This window comes from Delphinus delphis, chromosome 15 (assembly GCF_949987515.2).
Source record: "Delphinus delphis chromosome 15, mDelDel1.2, whole genome shotgun sequence".
NCBI classification, from domain to species: Eukaryota; Metazoa; Chordata; class Mammalia; order Artiodactyla; family Delphinidae; genus Delphinus; species Delphinus delphis.
In genome coordinates this window covers 84,607,388-84,630,881 of record NC_082697.1, presented here as the reverse complement: position 1 = coordinate 84,630,881, position 23,494 = coordinate 84,607,388, and the positions used below count along the sequence as shown (strand labels likewise).

The following is a 23,494-nucleotide window of genomic DNA, read 5'->3' as shown; positions in this document are numbered from 1 at the left end:
TACAGGTACAAGAGATGTGAGTAACCTCAAAAGCACGGGTTTTAGTAAAGTAATCATGAAGTGGTGAGTTTTGAGACCTTGTTTTTGATAGAATTGATTTCACTCTAAGTTTATATAATTCAATTTTTTATAACATCTGTGTTTAACCGCTAGCTCATGGAATTCCTGAATATTTAACAATCAGCTCTAACTGGCTCTAACTCCACACTGGTCTAACCTCTAAGTGGACCTGGGGGTGGGTAAGCCAGGCTTCTGGGAGGGTAGGCGATGTTCTGTTTCTGGGTTAAACTTAGACACACGGGAAGGTGAAACACCCCTGCCCCCCCATGAGTCAATGCCCTGTATCATCACCTCCCCATGAGTGTAGGCGGGGCCTGCGATGTGCTTCTAATCAGTAGAATTTGGTGAAAGGACTGTGATGTCATCCCTTCCCTGTGGGTCGCATCGTATGTAAAGGGAGTTGGATGTCACGCCCATCACTCCCAGGACCCCATGACAACTGGAGACAGACTCTCCCGCTGGCCTCTCGGGAGCAAACAGCCATGTTGTGAACGGCCCCAGAGAAGGACGCTTGGCAGGGAACCATGGAGCTTCTGGGACCTGAGGGCAACCAGCAGCCCAGAAGAAGCTGGGCCAGCACCTCAATCGTGGCCACGTGGGACCCTGAGCAGAAGACCAGCTGAGCAGTATACCGGGACTGCTGCCCCACAGACGCCAAGGTTGGCAATGTGTGTACATTTTAGCTGCTAAACTTGTGGTCCTTTGTTTTGCAGCACTGCACGTATGCGTCTTTTTGTATGTGAGTTACATGTCTCAATTTTTAAAGGTTGGGGAGGAAATTAAGTACAATAAAAATAGCAGGAAATAACTGCACCAGAATGCTCTCGGGTAGTCTGACTCTGAGGAAGGTTGGCAGTGGGTTTTAGTGGGTTTGTTTGCCCCTGTGATCTCACTGTCCTGACTCTGTGGCCTGTCTACACTGCAAAGCAGGTCTGAGGTTGAGAGCTGGATTCCAGTGCCTGAGTTTTTACCTCCTGCCTACCTGTGTCCACGAGCTTCTGTTTCCTTACCTTTAAATTGGAGATGACAGTGGTCCCTGCCTTGTGGGACAGCGTCAGGAGGTGGTGAGATGGCCCCTTTCAGTGGACCACATGGTTAAGTGGCCAGCATTCCTGTAGCCCTCACCCGTTACAGAGCCATCAAGGGGCAAGAGGTGCTGACCCCAGCTCTGGGGTGGGTCCGGTTGAGTCTACACCACGCAGGGTGACCTGCCAGCAAATGATTCTGAGTCACCGTCTGCCATTCCCTGAGCCATTCAGGAAAGATCAGGCGTCCAATTGAAACAGGCATTTGGTAGGAGTTTCCAGAGAAGGGCTCCCATCTTCTACGAGGCAGCCGTGAGAAGAAATGGCCTTTCCCCTCCAGGGGCGGTGACAGAGGATGAGCAGTGCAGAGCCTGGGACGCTGCAACCATCAGGCTTCCGGCGTCATCATCAACCGAGGAAGCTGGAGCCCTGGGTCAAGCCACACCGAAATTCCATCTGTACCGAGATCCCAGGTATGTGACTGACACGCTTCGGCATTGTTCAGACCATCCTGAGTTGGGTTTTGTGGTGCCTGATGGGCTGAACCCGCATCCTGATTCATTCGCCATGTAAAGCCATTAACCAGGTCCGTACACGGGGATGGGGACGAGGGACAGTGGCCATTGGATGCTGTGTCTGCAGCTCTGCCTAGACGTGGGCGGGCATGGCACAGGGGTGGCATGTTTTCAGGGCTGAAGCCCTTTGTGGCGTGCGACATGCCGCCTGCAGCTGCTCCCCAGGTGTTCCATCACTTCATGCTCAGAACGGCCTTGGGGGGAGGCAGGTACTCTTATCACCCCATCTTAGTTCAGGCGGCTATAATAAATGCCACAGATGGGGCGGCTTAGACAACAGACACTTATTTTCTCACAATTCTGGAGGCTGCAAGTTTGAGATCAATAGTGGTTTCCTCTGAGGCCTCTCTCCTTGGCTGGGAGATGGCCGTCTTCTCCCTGTGTCTCTACATGGTCATCCCTCTGTGCGTGTCTGTGTCCTGACCTCCTCTTCGTATAAGGGCACCAGTCCCATGGGATTAGGGTCCATGTTGTGCCCTCACTTTGCCTTACTCACCTCTGTGAAGGCCAGTCTGCAGATAAGGTCACGCTCTGAGGCACTGGGGCTCAGGCCATCAACATACGAATTTGGAGAAAATGCAGTTCAGCCACAACAAACCCCCACTTTACAGCTGAGGACGCTGAAATAGAGGCCATGCCTCTTGCACGAGGCCACGTGACTTATAAGGAGCAGGGCCAAGGCTCACACCCAGGTAGCCTTACTCCCCGCTGTGGACTGAATGTTTATTCACACACACACCCCACCATTCATTTGTTGAAACACTAATCTCCAGTGTGATGGGGCCTTTGGGAGGTAACCAGGTCATGAGGGTGGAGTCCTCGTGGATGGGGTTAGTGCCCTTATAAGAAAAGACACAAGAGCAATTTTTCTCATTCTCACCATGCAACGTGAGGACGCGGAGAGAAGGCAAGCTCTCACCAGACATCTGATCAGCCGACACCTTGGTCTTGAGCTTCCCAGCCTCCAAACTGTCAGAAATAAATGTCTGTTGCTTAAGTCCCCCCAGTCCGTGGTGTCTTTGTTACAGCAGCCGAGCTGACTAAGACACTCCCCGCATCAACCATGCTCTATCTTCTCTGAAAACATGCCGTGAAACACTTCCGTGCTACAGGGAGGTCACCGTCAGCCATGTCATCGTTTCCCCTCTGCGTTGCGCCTGCGAACGTGGTCAGGGCCGGGCACAGTCTCCACAGATGCTGCCAGGCGCCCGGCTTGAGTTTGCAAGGATGCTCCCGTCCTAATGGGGGCCTGGCAGTTGTCAAATGAATGAAGGGAAGGGGCCTGGCGCCTGAGGAAGGCAAACCTCCACAGGAGAACCTTCTAATCCCCTTGCTCCACCGCGGGGACAAATGCAACCCCAGGAAGCATCCAGCCATGTGCCCCCTCGCCGCAGGGACAATGGTTTCCAGGCCTGGGCAGGCCAGGCTGCTTTCCTTTCTGTTTAACCCGCCCCCTCACTCCCCGCCCTGTGCCTGGTCACCTTCCGCTTGTGTCCCAAGCCTGCCTTGCTTTTGTGTGGTCACAGGAGCCCCGTTCAGCCTGCCCACAGCTTAGCCGAGCCTGGCCCAGTGCCGCGTCCCTGTCCCCAGGCCTGGAGGCCAGACCGCCATGCCGCCTCCACCTAGGAGCCCTCCTTGCACCCTGCCCCCGGGAATCGGCATGTCCGTCTCCAGCCCTGCCTCCTGTCTGCTGGATTTCACAAGAGAAACCCTGGTCTCCAGGCCCCAGCGGGCCCTAGCGCTTGGCGAGGCCCAGCCACCGCCCCCTGGGCCCACCCGAAGCGCAAGCCCGGGGAACAAAGACCCCCGAGGCCCTGGAGCTCTAGCTGTGGCCTATCGAAACCTCGAGGTGGTTCCCTATTAATCACTCCCTTTGGTGCCTCCGAGGCCAAAAAAGGAGTTGAACAAAACCTCTTTTCTAAGCAGGCAGAGCTTTGTAGAGAGAGAGAAAGAGCTGAGCAGCGAGAGTCCCCAGCCCCTCTCACCAGCATAACACTAACAGGACGCCTGCCGGGGCCTCCCGCACCCACACACACACGAACAGGAGCCGCCTGGAGAGGGGTCTGGACCTCAGCCGGTGGCACCTGTGCTCCCAAAAGGCTGTGCAGGGATGGCCAGCGAGGGGTCTCACCTGCACGCAGCCCCTGCCTTGTTTTGTTTTAGAAACCAACAAGACCCAATTAAATGGTATTTTTTAAAAGTAGACGCATACTAGGAGGATGGGAGAGATGAAACAAAAATCCCGTCTGCTTTCTTTCTCCGACATAACCTTGAACCTCAACCCCTTTGTCTATTTTTTTCCCATGTTGTTGTCCTGCCTTAACCAATAACTGATACTGCATTACTCGTTCATCTATAAATAGGAAGTTTGGCTTCTCTCTCTTTTTTTTTTTTTTCGGTACGCGGGCCTCTCACTGCTGTGGCCTCTCCCGTTGCGGAGCACAGGCTCCGGACTCGCAGGCTCAGTGGCCATGGCTCACGGGCCCAGCCGCTCCGCGGCCTGTGGGATCTTCCCGGACCGGGTCACGAACCCGCGTCCCCTGCATGGGCAGGCGGACTCTCAACCACTGCTCCACCAGGGAAGCCCTGGCTTCTCTTTTTAAACAGAAGGCCCAGGCCAGAACACCAGGCAGGCATTTCCCCAGCAAGCCCTTATCCCCCCAGGAACCAGGGGGCATGTTATCTCTGGTCCCGTGTCTGTGTCTGAATTGTCCTGTTACAGAGAGAAATGGCCTTTTTATTCAGGTGCTGGGCCCCTATCAGGCAGCAGGAGCAACAGTCCTAGACATTTATGCCTCTGAGTACAGGCAAGTTCTCTTTGTTAAAATTTAATTTGAAGGAACAAAAGGAAAGGAAAAAAGCTGGCTCAAAGAGCATCGGCATGCCATCCATTTAGATTCGAGGGCAGAAGCCCGTCCAAAAGCAACGCAGAGCGTGAGCTTGGAAAATCAGATGAATAAAGAGGCAGCAGTTTATTGAAAAAGCATCAGCCTGGGCCTCGCAAGGCAGGGGTGTGATTCACGGTACAGATTTTGGCCTGCCCGGGATACGGCCTCCCTGTGCGTGCCAGTCTCACCTTGAACACGACCTTGGGCTCTGAGCACAGAAGCCTCCCACTAGCCATTTTCGTCCAGTCCTGAGCCCTTGCTGAGTTCTGGGTTCCGTGGAGCTTGTATTACTTTCCTGTTTTACAGGTGAGAACACCAGGGCTCCCGGGGGCCAAGCAGCTGCCCTGGTCTAGTCACGAGAACGGGCCGCTTAGCGGAAACCTAGGATTTAAACCCAGGTCTGTCTTGCTCCAGAGTCCACGCTCCTTCGCCTGAACTTGGCCTCTTGAATAATTTATGAGAACACGCTTTGGGACGCGGGGGAGGGTGCTTCTCACGTGCTGCCGCCCGGGAGACCAGGGGAGCACAGTCTCACATGACACCACCAACGCACTGCTCCAACCCAAGAGGGTGAGCAGCGCTCTTCTCAGAAAGAAACACCTGAGAGGCAGATTCTGCGACCTGATTTGCGATGGTGATGCCTGCTCGTGCCTCAGAGGTTAACGGGTTAAATGACTAGAACGCGGGTGATCCTGCCTGGCTCGCGCTGTAATCGCGCAGCGGGGGACATTGCCAGCATGGCGGTTAAAAAGTACTTCTGCAGCTTCGCTATCCTGAGGGTTTTTTTTTTTTTAATTAAATAAAATGACCCTCTAACAGGAGAGATGATTATAATAATAGCTCTGCAGAGCTTCCGAAGGAGCCATCACACCAGTGAAGGTAGGAAATTTAAGGTACAGCTGAAGGCCCACTCACTGTGATTCCAGGAAGTGCTGAGGCCCTTGACGGCTGACCTTTAAAAATATATATAGATGCCACTAATCATTGGAACGTTTTGTGTACTGGCTTTACGGTTTGCAGCACAAAGCAATGCATGGGCTGCCACCACAGAATTCAGAGACCTCCCTCCCACCCCGTCCCCAGCACAGGTTTTTATTTTTCCCAAACTGGAGATTAGCAAGATGCCGCACCTTTGACCTAACGTCAGAACTCAGCACGGGAGTGTAAGGAACGGCACCAAAGACGGAGGAGAGCTTAAACAAGCTTTCGTTGGGAACGCTCCCGGGCAAAGTTCACTGGTCTGAGAGAAAGGGGCCAGAGAAGTCGCGCCCGGACGAGAGTTTGGGCAGAATTTATAGGGGAAGAAGGGAAAGGGGTGTGGCGAATCCGGGAGGGCGCAGGTTATTCTTTATTTGGTGGTCTTTTCGGGTATCGTGGGGGACTGTTAGTCCCGCCCCTCGAAAGGCAGGAAGGCTGGGCCGGGTGGAAAGTCCCCAGGTCAGTTCCTGGAACTGGGTGGTCCGGAAAGTCTCCAGGGCAGTTTCAACCTGTGAGTCTGATTGCGTTCCCCTGCCTCGGGCCAGTTGGCCTTACAAGGAGAACAGTGAGGAAGGGCTGGCGCTTAGGTTCTCAACTCACCTCCTTTCCCCTGTGCCGTCCTTCCAAAGCACCAATTTATAGTGTTTTGGAAAGAGTAATTGATCAATGCCTGTGGTATGCAGTCACTTAACATGATGTCCACTAGGGATTTTTAATAACGTGGGGAAACACTGTATAAAGTGAAGGAGAAAAAGCAAGATAGGAAACTGAGCATGTGTGTGTTCTGAAGAAAATGCACCCGACTCTTAAAAGCCATCAGTGGTAAAGTCATGCCTGTGATTAGTTTCTTTCTGATACATATTTTCCTAATTTTCTGCAGACCGTATGTTGCATCGTGGCATGTAGTTTTTCTCAATGAAATTGAACAGAAACTGGGAAAGCTTTCTCCTATTCTGTTTCTCCCATATGCTGCCTTTTTCTGGTGATTGAGTTGACGGGTCCATTTACGTTCCTTTTATTTAATTCTTGCTATGGCTGCTTGTTGCTTGGTAACGGTCATTGTTACTGATGGCCTTTTCCTCATTGGTACTCTGTAGTGACGCTGAATTGCAGAGCAAATCGGTGTGAAATGATTTCAGACCAGGGCAATAAACGAAACGATCTGACCTCAATTATCCCACTTTCCACCTTAGGAGACGTGGGTACTGCTGCCAACTTCCCCGAACATTACATTTAATAAATGTACTAGAAAGAATACCGCCTTAAACATCCATGGTTCCTGGCTTTCCGCTGCCATGCCCAGCCGTGAAAACCTCCCCTACCTGTCCCTGAGATGCTGCTGGTCTCCAGGACCCTGTTCTCTCTCCTGTTGCGGCAAATGCGTTGTAGTTGCCAACCTAGCGGCCTCCTCTCCACCCTTCTGTTCTTCCTGCCGCGAGAACCCAGATTCTTGTCCTGTACCATCTTTCCATCGGCTTCAGGAGAGCTGGGGCCCAGCTCCTAAGAGAAACCCATGATCAGGCTGAGAAAAGCATGGTGGTCGCAAACCCCTTGCCTGGAAGTGGTTTAAACACAGGCATGTGGTGTCTTTTCGGCGAATGAGACGTGAGGGGAAGTGGGCTGGGGGAGGGAGGTCCTGAGAGAAGTGTTTGCTCCTAGAAAAGAGATGCACGAAGCAGAGACGGTCTCCAGATCCTGGTTTGGGAAGATGAGGGGCCTCAGGCCCCTGCAGCCGCCTCAAAATCACAAGAGTCGATCCATCAAGGACAAAGGAGCCCCGTGCTGGCCAGAAGCTGCGTCCTTCCTGGCATCCCTGAGTCACTGAGTCGGTCATCCTAGGGCTGCCCTTTCTCCTGAGTTCTCGTCTGGAAGGTCATAATCCTGCTCCGTGCTGGAGCCACGTCAAGCTGGGCTTCCTGTTATTTGCAGTCAAAGCCTCCCACGTGAGCCAGTGCCGATGCTGAAGTTTCGCATGATGGGGATCCCCTGGCCTCCCCCTTCGTGGGGTAACCGACGCATCGTGGCCCATCCCCAGCACTCGCGGTCTAAGCCGTGATCCTGGGATAATTATCACGAGGGTCCTGGTTCACTCTCCAGAGTGTCCCGGTTTCAGATGATCCGTTGTTGTTACGAGTTGAATTGTGTCCCTGAGAAATTCACCTGTTGAAACCCTACTGCTAGTAACTCGAAATGGGACCTTCTTTGGGAATAGGATGGTCGTAGATGTAATTAGTTAAAATGAAACTGTATCAGAGTAGGGTGGGCCTCAAATCCAAGATGACTGGTGTCCTTATATAAAGGGGAAAGTGGAGACAGACAGGCACACAGGAGGATGCCCTGGGAACACTAGAGTTAGGCTGCCACAAGCCAAGGAACTGCCAGCAGGTGGGAGAGAGGCCGGGACAGACCCTTCCCTCCAACCTGCAGGGGAAGCGCGACGCTGCCGACACCCTGATCTCAGACCTCTGGCCTCCCAAACCGCGCCATAATATATTTCTGTGGTTTAAGTTACTCTGTCTGTGGTGCTTTATTACGGCAGCCCCAGCCACCTCACACAGACGTCCTACTGCAGGTGTGTCTGAGGAGGAAGGGCTTCTGGCCATCACCTTCTGGCCGCAGGTGATCAGCGGTGTCGGCCTTGCAGGGGCCTTGGAGGAAGGGTAGGGTGTCAACAGCCAGGGATGCTGTGTGGGGAGAGGGCGTGAAACACCCACGGAAACGTGTGAGCCAAAGCAAAATGACAGACAACGCTGTTAACCTCATCCGGCTGTAACGATATCGGCGCAAAGGAACAACTCAGCTCGAGGGCGTCGAGCTCCTCTGAGAGGATGGATCCTTGTGCGGAGAGCGGCAGCAGAGGAGGTGACAGGGTGTCCTGTACAGCGCGGCATCCATTCCAGTACACACAGATATGCCAGTGAAACAGCAGAGCACTCGGACACAGATCCACGTGCATAAACAATTGGTGGCAGAAGTGGCACTGCAGAGGCGTAGTTTTCAATCAATGGTGCTAAGAAAACTAGGTATTCACGTGGAAAAAGAGAACGAAATGGAAGCCCTACCTCACATCACATGCAAAAATCAATTGCAGATGGATTCAGGAATTAAATGTGGGGCTTCCCTGGTGGCGCAGTGGTTAAGAATCCGCCTGCCAACGCAGGGGACACGGGTTCGAGCCCTGGTCCGGGAAGACCTCACATGCCGCGGAGCAGCCAAGCCCGTGCACCACAACTACTGAGCCCGTGTGCCACAACTACTGAAGCCCACGCGCCTAGAGCCCGTGCTCCGCAACAAGAGAAGCCCCCACAATGAGAAGCCCGCGCACCGCAATGAAGAGTAGCCCCCGGGCTTCCCTGGTGGCGCAGCGGTTGAGAGTCCGCCTGCCGATGCAGGGGACGCGGGTTCGTGCCTCGGTCCGGGAGGATCCCACATGCTGCGGAGCGGCTGAGCCCGTGAGCCATGGCCGCTGAGCCTGCGCGTCCGGAGCCTGTGCTCCGCAACGGGAGAGGCCACAGCAGTGAGAGGCCCGCGTACCGGAAAAAACAAAAACAAACAAAAAAAAAAAAGAGTAGCCCCCGCTCACCGCAACCAGAGAAAAGCCTGTGTGCAGCAACGAAGACCCAACACAGCCAAAAATAAATAAAATTTTTTTTTAAAATACTTTATTAAAAAAAGAATTAAATATGAAAGGCAAAGCTACAAAGTTTTTAAAAGACATTAAAGGAGCTCATCTTCAGGATTTTGGGGTAGGGAATGATTTCTTAAGTCATTAAAAGCATTCATCATCAAAATAGCGATAATTAAAATCAAGAAGTTGTTCATCAAAGAATGGCAACAAAGAGAAAACTGAGGTGAGAAGGCCAGTCTCAGAGAAGATACCTGCAACAAACATAACCAAGAAAAACCAGTTCTCCAAATATGTAAAGAACTTCAAACTGATAACGAAAAATAGACAACCCCATAGGAGAAAATGGGCACTTCACACAAAGGGCCAAGAAGCTTTGGAGAAAGGTGTTCACCCTCACTGGAAGTTATCCAAGTGCCCGTTAAAACTGTGAGAGATCTCTTTACCTTCCAGACCGGCAAAACCCAGCCAAGTGGTCACAAAGACAGACAGCCATGGGGACTCTAAGACAGCACAGGTGGGAGCACAGATTGGTACAGTGACTTTGGGAAATAGTTTGACATTGTCTAGAAAAATGTCCGATGACTCACAAATCCACTTCTGGATGTGTAACCTAGGAAAGTGGTTCTAACGTTAGCCGACGTCACAATCCCCCAGAGGGCTTCTGGGCCCCATTCCCAGAATGAGCCAGTAGGTGTGGGGTAGGGCTCCAGGGTCTGCATCCTTAACAAGTTCCCTCCCAGATGACGCTGATGCAGCTGACCTGGGGGCCACACATTGAGAACCACCTGGAGAGACGTGTGCTCATGGGCTTCAGGAAACACGTACAGGAACTGTCCTCAGAGTCGTAGCTAAAAATGTCCATCGACAGTTGAATGAATAAAGTGCGGCCCGTTCACACAACGGAATCCAGTAAAGCATTGGAGATGAATGAACTACCTCCACCTGCAAAACATGGGTGCATCTCCAATTCGACTGTAAAAAGCCAGACAGGATAGATCATAGGCAGTTTAATTCCAATCATTAAATGTTTAAAAACAGGAAAATCAAGCCACGTCGTTCAGGGTTGCATGGGTATGTGATAAAACTCTAAGGAAAAGCAAGAAAACAACTTAAAAGTTGGTGCCGTGGTTTCCTCCTGGGGGGAAGGGAAGGTGATGTGACCGGGGAAGGTGTGCCAGTTACTAAGTTACGGCCTCTCAGCCCCAAACCCATCGTCCTAGCCTGGGGCTCTGTGGAGTTGCGGCTGAGACCTGCACACCGCGCTTCTGTTTAGCCAGCCGGCTCCCTGGCAGGATCTGCCAATAGGTGGCGCTAGACCAAGCCTGCGAGGCAGGGAAGAGGAAGGAAAGAAGGGCTCCTCCGCGTTAGGTCTGCACCAGCTCCTTACTCCCATAAACTCTGTTCTAGCAAAGCCTCTCTACTGCTGCATCGTCAGTTCCGTTGGGTAGCAGCAGCTTCTTGTCTTCTGCTTTCCGAACGCCTATGGAAACGACTCACTGTGACCCCTCGGGACCACCAGCACAGCCAGCCCACCCCGCCTCGGGAACCAGAGTTTCAGCTCCTCTGACTTCCTACATCTCCATAATCCCAAGCCCTTCCTGTCGTGCCCCCATCACCACCACCGAATTATCCACCTCGTTTAGTCCCGACCTCCAAGAGACAGAGTTCTCTTTGTACCCTTTCCGTTAGCTTGTAACAGCTTTGGACCTAGTTAACGGTTCTTCCTGTCAAGCTCTTGCCGCTAACATAACTTGGTGGCTCTTGTCTTCATGTCTGTCGATTCATCGTCACCTCTACGATTGAGTCCACACCCCGTGCATCAAGAGGGGACGGGCAGACGGGAGCCGGCACGTGCCACCTGCCATCTCGCCTTTCACAGAGCCTTCGACTGCGATGACCAGCCGTCCCAGTTTGTCCAGGGCTGAGGAGTCTCCCGGGATGCAGGGTTTTCGTGGCTGAAATTCAGAACGTATAGGCAATGAGTTGGTCGTCCTAAACCCTGTGTCTTCATCAAATGCATTAACCCTACTTATGTCTTATGGCCGCACTTGGCTTCAAGGAAGGATGGGAAATGTAGTTTTTTAACTGGGCTCATTACCGTCCCAGGAAATATAGTTTTTTAGCTGGGCTCATTACCATCCCAGGAAAAATTAGGGAAAAGGGCAGAATGGCCATAGGGGAGGCTGCCGGTGGTTTTGCCCTTTTAACTCCAGGCTGTAACCACTAACTACCCGCGGGCATTGCCTGAGACATGGCTGTCATCAGGGTTGTGACGAGAAGCCGGTCCTCTGACGGTGGTCTCCCTTAGGGCACGCTGCCTGTTTTCCTCATTCAAACAGTGATTCCTCTCTGGCAGCCCGAAGGGGAGAATCACGCCCATCCTTCAGTGTTTCAGATCTTCAGGGGCTACTTAAATCCTATAGCCGAGGGCCTGGGCAGTGACCCCTCCCGCCACAGGAGACGTGGCAGTTTTACATAGGTTCTATTTTCCTTTCTGTGTTTACAGTCCAATAAGGCTCTACACGAGTGGGAATCGGGGTTTTCAGTTCTTACTTTTGAGAGGGGTTCAGGAATCTTGGGTCCTGTATTTCTTTTCTTTTTTAATAAATCTTATATGTATTTGGCGCTTTTCTCAGATGGTAATTATCGTATCCTAGGTTCATTGTAAATATCCTTCGGTACCTGCATTTACTACTCTTGCTAGGGAGGATTTCAAAGCCGGTAAGTCAGTACGCTGACTCACTTGAATCTCAACAGCTCGCTGCCCGTTCTTTTTGGCAACAAAAAACATAAAAAGAGGGAGGCGACATCACGTCCTGAAGTTTCGATCTTTCGATTAACTTAAACTTCGTAAGACTCTCTTAGCCAACTTGTTCTTTCCCTTGAAGCATGGGTAGGTTAAACTGCGTAGGGACGAGATGCCGCTTAGGTATCCGCAAGGTCCACCCGAAGCAGGAGGCCGCGTCTCTTCTGCTTTCCCTCACCCTAGCGCCGTGTGTGTTTAGTACGACTGCTCTTCTTACACACGGCCGGAGCAGGGCTGAAAGCTAGGGCTTCTTGAATTCCCTTGCCTTCTCTCGGATACAGGTTTCCCCATAGATGTGGGAAGCTACGTTTGCTTTTTCCTTTTCTCCGACTTCAAAACTAGGAATGTATATACCTAGAGCAGAATGAGAAATGAGCATTTCCTACCTACAGCGCACAAGTCACCAAAGCCCAGTTTCGTTTTCTCTCACTGTCTTTATTTCATCCTCTTCCCTGTTTGGAGCTCTGAAGATTTCCAGTTCAACTCCCACCCTTGGGCCTATTTGTTTCAACTTCCATTTTGTTTTGTTTTGTTTTTAAGATTTCTTTGATATGGACCATTTTTTAAAGTCTTTATTGAATTTGTTACAATATTGCTTCTGTCATGTTTCGGTTTTTGGCTGCGAGGCATGTGAGATCTTAGCTCCCCGACCAGGGATTGAACCCACACCCCCTGCATTGGAAGGCAAAGTCTTTTTTTTTTTTTAATTATATTTATTTATTTATTTTTGGCTGTGTTGGGTCTTTGTTGCACTGTGCAGGCTTCTCATAGCAGTGGCTTCTCTTGTTGCAGAGCACGGGCTCTAGGCGCGTGGGCTTCAGTAGTTGTGGCACGTGGGCTCAGTAGTTGTGGTGCACGGGCTTAGTTGCTCCGTGGCATGTGGGATCTTCCCGGACCAGGGCTCAAACCCATGTCTCCTGCATTGGCAGGCGGATTCTTAACCACTTCGCCACCAGGGAAGACCCTCAACTTCAGTTTCGATTATAAGTGTAGGTTGAACCATGTGAAAGGAACACCGATGGACCGCGTTTGCCCAGTTCTGAGTGGCAGTTGCATCTGGGTCATCCTGACACTCAGTAGCACGTGGGGAGAGCTTGCTTACCTTCTGGGCTGCGCACCATGCCCTGGACGCACGGCCCTTCTGTGGGCTGGAGGTTCGTGTGAAGAGGGGAAACTGAGACCCGTGGAGACTAAGTGCCTTGCCCAGGGCCCTGCACTTTCTAAGTGTTGGAGCTGCATTTGGACCCTAAGGGGCTCTGACTCCAGGGCCTGTCCATGCTCCCAGCACACCCACATGCCATCAGCTCCATTAACCTGAGGACACAGGCATAGTATCATCTGCATGCGTTACAGAGCATTTTGTAGAAAGTACAAAGGGAAAGCTTTTGCTTAAGTATTTTAGTAACTTCTCCTCCAATTAATTGTTTCCATCCCTTTGCAAAGAGCAGGGAGTACCAAGAGCTGGAGGGGGCTTTAGCATCGGATGGCCCGAGAGCTAAGCCTCAGTTCAGCCCGTCCCACCAGCAACGTGCCCTCAGGCAAGTCATTTCCCTTCTCTAGATCTTAGTTTCACTTTGGGGCCCTGTTGGAATGGAGCTGCTAATAACGTCTTTCACCGGCTTGCTTAGAGAATTAAATAATATACCTAAGACTCCCAGCACAGTGCCTGGCACACAATAGGTGCTCAATAAATGTCAACTAAAGTAAATTGTGACCCAGAAGGGAGAGCTGGCGTTCTGGTAGGGGAAGATCTGCTGGGACGAGCCTGGTTAATGTTTCACTAGCAGCTTCTGGGAGCTTAGATGAGACTCAAGTCTGCGTGGCCATGACAGCAGTCTCTAGTCCCCTCATGAGGGTGGGAAAGACCCTGAGAACCCTGGGCTGCAGGCCCACCTCTGCAAGGCGAGGGCACCTCACCAGTCCTGTTGGAACCTCAGCCTCCAGCCTGTAAAATGGAACTGATGACACCTCCCTCTGTGTTGGCCTCTGCAAGCAAATCAGATGTTTTTAAAAAACAACAGCAACTTTGAAAATGATAAGACATGAAGACAGGCTCCTCAAATGTCTGCGGCAGGGTGTTTCCTGATATATAAATTTGTATTTTTGTCCTCTCTGTGTTTATTTTTGAAAGTAGCCGGGCTTTGCGTCCTCTTGTTTTAGGTGAGCTTGGGTTGCAGAAGTGAAGCCTAAGTTTTCAACGAGGGGTTATACTAGGGCCTCCGAAGAGGGAGAAGGAGAGAGAAAAGTTCCCAGAAGCGGTGGCTCCCAGCCCCTCCCAGAGGAGGGGTCACAAACCAAGATCAAGGAAGGTGCCAGATTTCGGGGTGCTGTGAGCCACGGGGACCCAAGTCTTGCTCTCTTGGAGAGCCCCAAGAAGGGATCAGGGCCGCACATGCGAAGGCTGGACCCCACAAACCAGGCCTCCAGCCTTGCAAAAATTGCTGTGTCTGAATTTGGCCACAAAGCTGCGGGGTCCTTGAGCGCGTTGGTCTTGGTCAAAGGACGTATCAGCAAAGCTCAGTGTGGGCTAAAGGCCTGAGCCCTCCTGCGGGACATCTAGGCCTCTGCACACCTCCGGGTTAGAGGGAGGACTCCAGCAAGAGAGAAACTGAGTTTTGCACCCCCTCTGCACTCAAAGAATTATTTTTAAATTTTGTAGAAACACAGGGACATCCCGTAGAATGGCTGTACCTTCGTAGTCATGCATCCATTCAAACAACAGTTTGTGCACGAACTCTGTTACGGGTGCTGGGACGCCACAGCAAACAAAGACGGTCCCCGCCCTCCTGGGGCTTGGATTCGAATTCATTCTCTCACATCTTACATTTATAAATTGCTACAAAAATATAAGATATTGAAATTATTTAGCTCCTGCCGGGAAGTCCAGACTTGGAATAAACAGTGAGGCTTCAAGTAAGCCAGGAACTCCGTGTTCAAGTTTCTTGGGGTGAAAAGTCGCTCTTGTCCAGTGCCCTTCGTCACCATGGAGACCCCCAAGGCATGACGTGGGCAGTGAGAAAAGAGGGAGGGAGAGAAAACTGCTGAGATGGACCCTGATGTACAGCTGACACTTAGAAGAAAAACAGGATGCAAAGGACGTGAGTTTATCTAAGCCAGGTTTGCAACAAGCAAGGTCAGGGCCAAACGTCTCCTTTACTGGGGAGGTCTCTTCTTGGGCCTCCGAGATAAGCTGGCCAAATGTGGCCTCGTGGGGAGAGGCAGGACCACCCCGTGGGAAGCTGGTCGAGGAAGTCACCCTCCTCAGGAAGGTGCCACTTATCTGCTGGGCATTGTCCCCCTACATCTCAGACACTTGCCCGTTTGTCACTTGAGGGTGAGAGAATGGGCACAGAGGACTGTGCTTACAATCTGCATTTAAAGGCTGCTTATCAGCTTATCTACAAAACAGAAACAGACTCACAGACATAGAAAACAAACTTACGGTTACCAAAGGGGAAAGCGGTGGGGGGGGGGGGCAGAATAAATTAGGACTGTATATAAAATAGATAAACAACATAGGACCTACTTTAGTGCACAGGGAACTGTATTCAATATCTTGTAATAACCTATAATGGAAAAGAATCAAAAAGAATTGAATCACTATTCTGTACACCTGAAACTAACACAATACTGTAAATCAAATCTACCTGAATTAATAAAAAAAAAAAAGATGAATTGACAGTGGGTTGTTTTTGTTTGTGTGTTTTTGTGTTTTGTGGGGAGGTTTGGTACAGACCCGAAAGGGCAGCTAATATAGTAGGTACTTTGTTGGGAGTTATCTTTATGTTATAACAATGTTTCTTTCTCTTCCCAGCAACACAGCACTGGGGCTTGGATGATGGACACTCAGGTGAGGACCTGAATTCTGTGGTTAAAAGTTGCCTTTTTTGACCTGGAATTGGGAGTCTGACTTGTTACGTTACCTCATCAGATCCCAAAGGAGCCTACTGGCTTTTTTTTTTTTTTTTTTTAATCATTGACGTCCCCCGACAAAGAACATTGTCGTGCACTGGCTGGGTCACCAGTCAGGGCGCTGCCCCTCGAACTCCTACCACGTCCCTAATAAGGAAGAGGGAATCATGGTGGAAATTTCTCTTTCGTCTCTGGCAGGAAAAAGCCAGCTTCCTCAGAGCAATCAGTTTGTTTTCATCCTATGGACAGTGACTCTTGTAACCAAACCTCTTTCCTTCTTTGGACTGTTAGGAAGCTCAGAATTAAAACCGGGATTTATCTCTACCAACTCTCTTAAACTTTAAGCTTTGCACTTTGTGTACTGACTGTACGTGCGGCTTAATCTTGTTTTTGTTTGTTTGTTTTAGCTCAGATGAACTTAGACTCCATGAGATGCAACCAGCAAAAGTGGGAAACAGACTCTGGGAAACTTTAATGAACAAGTGACCCCGTTTTTAAAAATAAATCGAAAGGGGGAAAAAAGGAGGCGGAGGGAAAACATGGACTAAAAGAGATTAAGAGAATCCTCACTCGTTGTTGGGAACATAAAATGCTGCAGTCACTTGGGAAAACGATCTGGTAATTTCTTTAAAAGTTAAGTATACATTCGGCGTGTAACCCAGCAATTCCACCCCTGTAAATCTACTGGAGTGAAATGAAAACACATGTCAACAAGTAGTGCATAAAAGTTTATAGCAGAAGTTTTACTAAAACGCAAACTGGAAACAACACGTGTGTCTCTCAACTTGTGGACTGATTTCTTTTTTTAAACGGTGGTATATTCATACAGCAAAGCATTGTCAGCAATAACAGGGATGAACTGCTGATCCGTGCAACATGGATGAACCCCAAAACCTTGCGCTTTGCGTAAGAAACCAGACACAAAAGGCCACATAGCGTGTGATTCTGTGTATGGGAAATAGGTAGAAAAGGAAAAACCCTAGAGAAAAAAGCATATCTGTGTTTGCCTGACGCTGAAGGTCAGAGTGAGAATCGACCGCAAATGGGCGTGAGGGAACTTTTTGGGTGACAGAAATATTCTGAAACTGGATTGGGGTGGTTATTGAACAACTGTGCAATTCTCCAAAAGTTTGTCCAACTGTACGTTACAGTGTGTGAATTTTGTGGTATGTAAATTATACCTCAATTGAGGTAAATTATCTCTCAATAAGGTTGTGAGAAGATGAAAATCTAAACACTGGCCCAAAATTGTATACTGTTAAGGCAGGATTAGGATTCTTTCACGGATTATCGTGGTGATTTTTTTTAAAACCAACTCTTATCTTTTAGGGATACGCACTGAATTATAGGAAATGATATAATGCCTGAGATTGGCTTCAAAATAATACGAGAGGATTTGGGCGGCTTATAGATGAAACAAGGCTGTGTATACGGATCCCCGCTGGAGCTGGGTTTTGGGTACATGGAGGTATGTTGTATTATTCTGTCTTCTTTTGTCTATGTGTTCAACGTTCCCACAATTAAAAGTTTTAAAAGATGAGCTTAAGAGTATTTGAAAAAATGCTGAATTGGCTGAGTTCTTGGCGGGTCCCTGACGAAATCCAGTTGGAATGAGGAGGTGGACATCTATTGTTTGCCTTTTCTGTGTCCCCGCCCCTTCTGCTAACAGTAACCAGACTGCTTCGTGGACGGGCCAGCCCCACAGCATGGGCTGCATGACGCCTTCCAGGGCCGGCCCCGCCTGGTGCCTGCCCTCCTTTGGCCCAGGCCTGGGCACAGAACCTCCCTAAACCCGTCAGCTGCTTTCTCCTGGGAATTCCAATCTCCTATGGAATGATGCAAGAAAGGGGAAAGCTTGGAGTTGGTTAATCCCAGCGCGGGCATCCTGGGAGACCAGCCTTGCGGTTTTTGCAGCTAAATCCCCAGGGCTGCTCCGACTCCAGCCCTTTCTGAAAGCTGGATCTCGGCTTTCTCCAGTTCTGTGATCAACCTAGCATCATGCCAACACATTCCCTTTTTGTTGAAGTTGGCCAGAGTCGGTTTCCGTGGCAGAAAACCGAAGCACCCAGTGGCGGAGACAGTGAAGCTCACCAAGTGGTCGATGTGCGCTTTTAAATCTCTCCACCTCCCTTGTCTGATCCAGCCACAAACACAGACCCTTTGGACATTAAAACTCCCCCAAAGTGCTCTGATAACCAAAGAGGAAGGAATCCACATGATACAAAGACACCAGACTGATAGGGGTCAGCCCGAGCTCTGCTAAAACACAAACTCAGAGCACCGTCATAATTGAGACAGAAACATCTATTGGGACAAAAGAGTTACCTTGGTCTATAACAGTCCCGTCTGATAGAAGTATAATATAAGCCACAAATGTGCGGCACAGAAGTAATTTTTTATTTTCCAGTAACTGCATTAAAATGGTAAAAAGAAACAGGTGAAATTAATCTGGGTAGTACATTTTATTTAACCCAATATATCCAAAAAATTATCGTTTCAAACTATAACCAATATAAATATATAAAATGCTATGAATAACCTTTTGCCCTTTCTTTTTTTTAACTAGTCTTTGAAATCGGTGTGTCGTGTGTTTTACACGGACGGCACATCTCACTTTGGCTGGGTCCCACTTCCAGTGCTCAAGAGCTGTAAATGATAAAGCGGCTATAAATTATCCCCCTGGGGGTTCTGCGTGTATTCTGGGTCGTGAAGCCTTAGAAGGACCGTCGCTTCTGCCCAGCTGCATCCTCAGGGTTGCAGCAAAGGCTCCCGCCGAGGGCACAACCCCAGTGGCTCATCAGTCAGGGGCTGGTTTTGTCTGCAGTGGGGACCCTCCGCTGGGATGACACCACTGACTGGGCACTCGGAGGGCCTGACTTCAAGCCGCTGATTTAAAAACCTGGCGGGACCTGTTCACCGGGTACAAAGGTGACTTATGCAGCCCATCGGATGTCTCTCCAGAAGAGCGGGCCCCTGAGCGCTTAGAGGATTGAGCCTGTTTGTGGTGGAAATAACAGCACAAAAACCTTTGTGGAGAAGCAGAAACAGAGCTGCTGAATTACTGCTTGGAATGACCTCTGTTTCCATTCCTGCACGCACGGAGCTTACATTGGTCCATGACACACCGCTCCCAGCCACGCAAGAAAAAAGCTAGACGAGCTGAAGAATCAAAACTCGTCTTAGATCTGCCAGAGCGGTGAGGTCACGGGGCAAACCGCCGCCCTAGGTTGTTTGGACAGACGGACGAATGCAGAGTCACGATGCACGAAGCCAGAGAACAGGAAACGGTGGGGGGGACCCAGGGCTGGGTGGACAGATCACACACCCCTGGGGGCCCGTCCTGGGGGCCCTGACACTGCCATGAGTTTTACCACTCGAAGCCCTGCCAGGTTTTCACAGTAAAGATCAGGAAGAAACCAAATCCCCTTGAGCTTCCTTCCATCAGGGGAGGAAAACAGGCATCGCGCGTTCTTTCTATTCTCTGTGAGGCTTGCCTGGCTGAGCAGCTTCTGGGGGCTTCTGCGGAGCTGGCCCTCGGGCTAAGAGCCTTGCTTTCCTTATTTCCAAGTCTATTCTTACAAAACACTCTGCATTTGTTGAGGTCACAGGAGTGACTCTCTCAGTGTCCTCCAACAGCCCTAAGCCCATTTCACAGCAGAGGAAACTGAGGCCCAGTGGCCAAGTAACTTGTTCGAGGGCACAGAGCTGGTTAGCGGTGGGGCTGGCGCCCCTCCCCCAGCACCTTCGTTCCGCTTTGTCTTGACATGGAGAATCCTCCAGGCTCAGGCGAACGTCTGGAAGACGCAGCCCTGCCAGCGTCTCACGAGCGACCCCGAGCCAGGACCACCCCACTGGGTCACCCCCAAATTCCCGACGCACAGACACTGTGAGATGGTACACGTTGATTGGTTTCAGCTGCTACGTTTTGGAACCGTTTGCTGTTACACAGCCACGAATGAGTAACACACAGAACATCTTTTTTTTTTTCCTGAGCGCCAACACCCGAGTGTTCTGTCAAGAGTAGTTTTCACCCTGGCTTTGTTTGAACAAGTTTCCTGTGGTGTCGAAGTCAGACATGTCTTTTCCTGAATTAGCGTTTAAGAAATATGATCGGTTCTAAATGACAGGGTGGCCAGGGGAGGCTGAAAAGAAAAACAAGCCCACCTGTTCCAAGTGAGCTGAGGACACAGGGGCCATGTCTCTCTCAGGTTTTGGGGGCCTCAGATGGGTGAGGAAGTTTCTTGGAGGATCATTCTGTCTGTCTGTCTCTATCTTCTGTAGTGATACAAAAATGCGGTCCTTGTCGGGAGTGGTCAGAGGCCCATCACTGTGTGATGTAACGCCCCAGGGACTCAGTGAGCAGACAGGAAGCAGCACTGGGGATGCAGAGAGGATCCAGAAGGATATAGAAGCAGCAGGAAGTGACATTCAGCAGACAGGAAGAGGAAGGGGACGCTGAAAGCACAGAGAACGCTCTGGGCTCATCGCTCATTTGCCAGATGCACCTCGAGCTTCAGGCCCTCGAAGCTGCGAGTGTGGACCCGCCGCTTTCAGATTCTGAGGCTTCCCAGCCCATCTGCCCACCTTCAGGACCAGGTGGAGGGGTTTCCACCGGGCCCCTGTCTTGGGATGGGGAACAGCAGGCCAAGCGAGGACCCCTTCGGCTCAGGGCAGGAGGGTGACCCCATCGGCGCTTTTTGCGGAGGTCTCGTAAGGCTCTGCCCGGACCACGTTGGTGTGATTCCCTGACTTTGGAGGATGAAGGGAGGAGGGGGCAGATGCAGCCCAGCCACACCCCGCCCCCAGAGCAGCACCGTCCAGAACTTTCTGCAGTTATGGGAACTTTCTTCATCTGCGCTGTTCAGTACAGCAGCCATTGGCCACGTGGGTCTCCAGATCCAGCTCTTGGAATGTGGCTCGTGCCGCGTTTCACAAGGAAGGGTTTCATTTTCGTTAGAGTATAAGTGTAGATAGCCAGATGTGACTAGCAGCTTCTGAATTGGACGACATGGCCCTTAATCCTTGTTTTGGGTCTAAAATCACAAACTCTCTAGAGATGTATATATATATATATATTTTTTTTTAATTTTATATTAAATATACATAGAGTAAAAGGTGCATGGAGTAAAATTCACTTTTTCTGTGTACAGTTCTGCTACTTTTGACAAATACGTGGGGTCATATAATCACCACCACAACCGTCACCTCCCACCCAGGATTCCCACATGTCGTTTTGTAGCTAGCCTCTCCCAGACCTCCAGCCCCCGGAATCGCTCATCTGTTTCTGCCTCTATAGATGTCGTACAAATGAAAGCATACAGGATGCGCTTGGGGTCCTCCGTGGTGTTCTCTGTACGCGTCCTTTGCTCCTTTTCAGTGCTGCGTGATGTTCCGTCGTACGGTTGTGCCTAAGTTTGTTTTCTATTCCCCTAGCGAGGTGCGTTTGGATTGTTGGGTTGTCGAGTTTGGGGTCTTTAGGAAAAAAGCCACTACAGATAATCATGTACAAGTTTTTGTGTCCACACAAGTTTTCATTTCACTTGGATAAAGAGCTAGTGATGGGGTTGCAGGTCATTCGGTAAGGTAGTTGAACTGTATGAGAAACGGCCAGACTTTTCCAAAGTGGCAGTACCGTCTTGACTTCTGCGAGCCATGTGGGAGAACTCCAGACCTTCTCATCAGTTTTCACAGAAATCCCAGCGTGGTTTTATCCTGCTTCCTAACAACGAATGATGTTGAGCATCTTTTCCTGGGCTTGTTTTTCACGCCTATACCTTTAGTGAAGGATCTGTTCATGTGTTTTTGTTTTGTTTTGTTTTTAAGACTTCAATTATCTTTTTTTTTTTTTTTTTTGGCTGTGTTTGGTCTTTGTTGCTGCACACGGACTTTCTCTAGTTGCGGCAAGCAGGGTCTACTCTTCGTTGTGGTGCGCGGGCTTCTCATTGCGGTTGCTTCTCTTGCTGCAGAGCACGGGCTCTAGGCACGTGGGCTCAATAGTTGTGGCTTGAGGGCTCTAGAGCACAGGCTCAGTAGTTGTGGCGCACGGGCTTAGTTGCTCCGCGGCATGTGGGATCTTCCTGCACCAGGGCTCGAACCCGTGTCCCTTGCATTGGCAGGCGAATTCCTAACCACTGCGCCACCAGGGAAGTCCCACGTGTGTTTGTTTTTAATGGATTGTTTTTCCAGATATTTCATGGCCTCTTTTTAACATGGCCTTCATCGTCACCCACCAATACGGTGTGTTTTTCTTGTAAACGGTTTAGTGTCTTGTAGTGAATTTTGTTCCTTTTTGTTCCTGCAGCCAGCTCCAGAGGCTTCCATCAGGGTAAGAGCCTGCGTGTCGTGGGCTCCCAGCAGTCGACTGGGTTCTCCCTCGCAAACTTTTTCTTTTTCCTTTTTTGAGCGAATGCATCGTGAAGCAGCTTTAGCAGACCCTCTAGACCCAAGAGAGTGTGAGAAGAATTCACTTTCTCCGATTCTGGTTCTATAATGGCTTTTTATTGCCCCCTTTCTGGACCTCTCCGTTGAAGCTGTCAGTGTATTGAAGGCTTGCTGTTTAAGAGGAAAGGAACTTGCAAGGTTCAATGGGTGTCTCGGATTGCAGGGTCATCGTGAGTCAGCCCTGGGAGCTCCTACCATTGTCACGTACAGGTTCTTGCTGGTCGGGAAAAGAACTGTCCAGGTCTGTCAGTCTGCGCAGAAGTCTTCACGTTTAATATCGTCAAGCCTGAGGGCCGTGGAAGCACATATATCCCTCTTGTTCTCAAACAGACCTGTCATTAACAAGAGAGAAGTCACCCCAGATGAGCCAGAGGAAAGAACTTTGGAGGTTTTATGTAAATCTCTCTCTTTAAAGAAAAAATTGTGGTAAAAGACACGTAACCCAAAATTTACAATCTTAACTATTTTAAGTGTACAGTTCGGTAGCGTCAAGTACATTCACATTATCGTGCAGCCATCGTCATCTCCAAAACTTTTTCATCTTGCGAAACGGAAGCTCTGTCCCCATTAAACACTCACTCCCCATTCATTCCCCGTCCCTCTGGGAAGTAACCACCCTTCTACTTTTTGTCTCTATGAACTTGACTCCCCTAGGGACCCCACATAAGCGGAATCATACAGGACCTCTCTTTTCATGACCAGTTGATTTCTCTTAGCCCCATGTCTCCAGGATTCATCCACGTTGTAGCAGGTGTCAGAATTTCCTTTGTTTTTAAGGCTGAATAATGTCCTATCAGACATGTCGGTGGACCCTTGGCTTGTTTCCATCTTTTGCATATTGTGAATAACGCTGCTATGAACGTGAGTGTACAGATGTCATTTCAAGACCCTGCTTTCGGGACTTCCCTGGTGGTGCAGTGGTTAGGAATCCACCTGCCAGTGCGGGGGACACGGGTTCGAGCCCTGTTCTGGGAAGATCCCACGTACCGCAGAGCAACTAAGCCCCTGCACCACAACTACTGAGCCTGCACTCTAGAGCCCGCGAGCCACAACTACTGAGCCCACGTGCTGCAACTACTGAAGCCCGCGTGCCTAGAGCCCGTGCTCCACAACAAGAGAAGCCACCTCAATGAGAAGCCCATGCACGGAAACGAAGAATAGCCCCCCGCTCGCTGCAACTA

General features: G+C 50.2%; 1 long non-coding RNA gene across 1 annotated transcript; it reads left to right on the top strand.

Moving 5' to 3' along the window:
* Window positions 1–1,494: 1,494 nt before the first annotated feature.
* LOC132438908 (uncharacterized) lies at window positions 1,495–16,348 on the top strand. The gene is made up of 3 exons (XR_009522241.1): window positions 1,495–1,558; window positions 15,775–15,810; window positions 16,280–16,348. It is a non-coding gene; the product is annotated as an uncharacterized lncRNA (long non-coding RNA).
* Window positions 16,349–23,494: the final 7,146 nt, after the last annotated feature.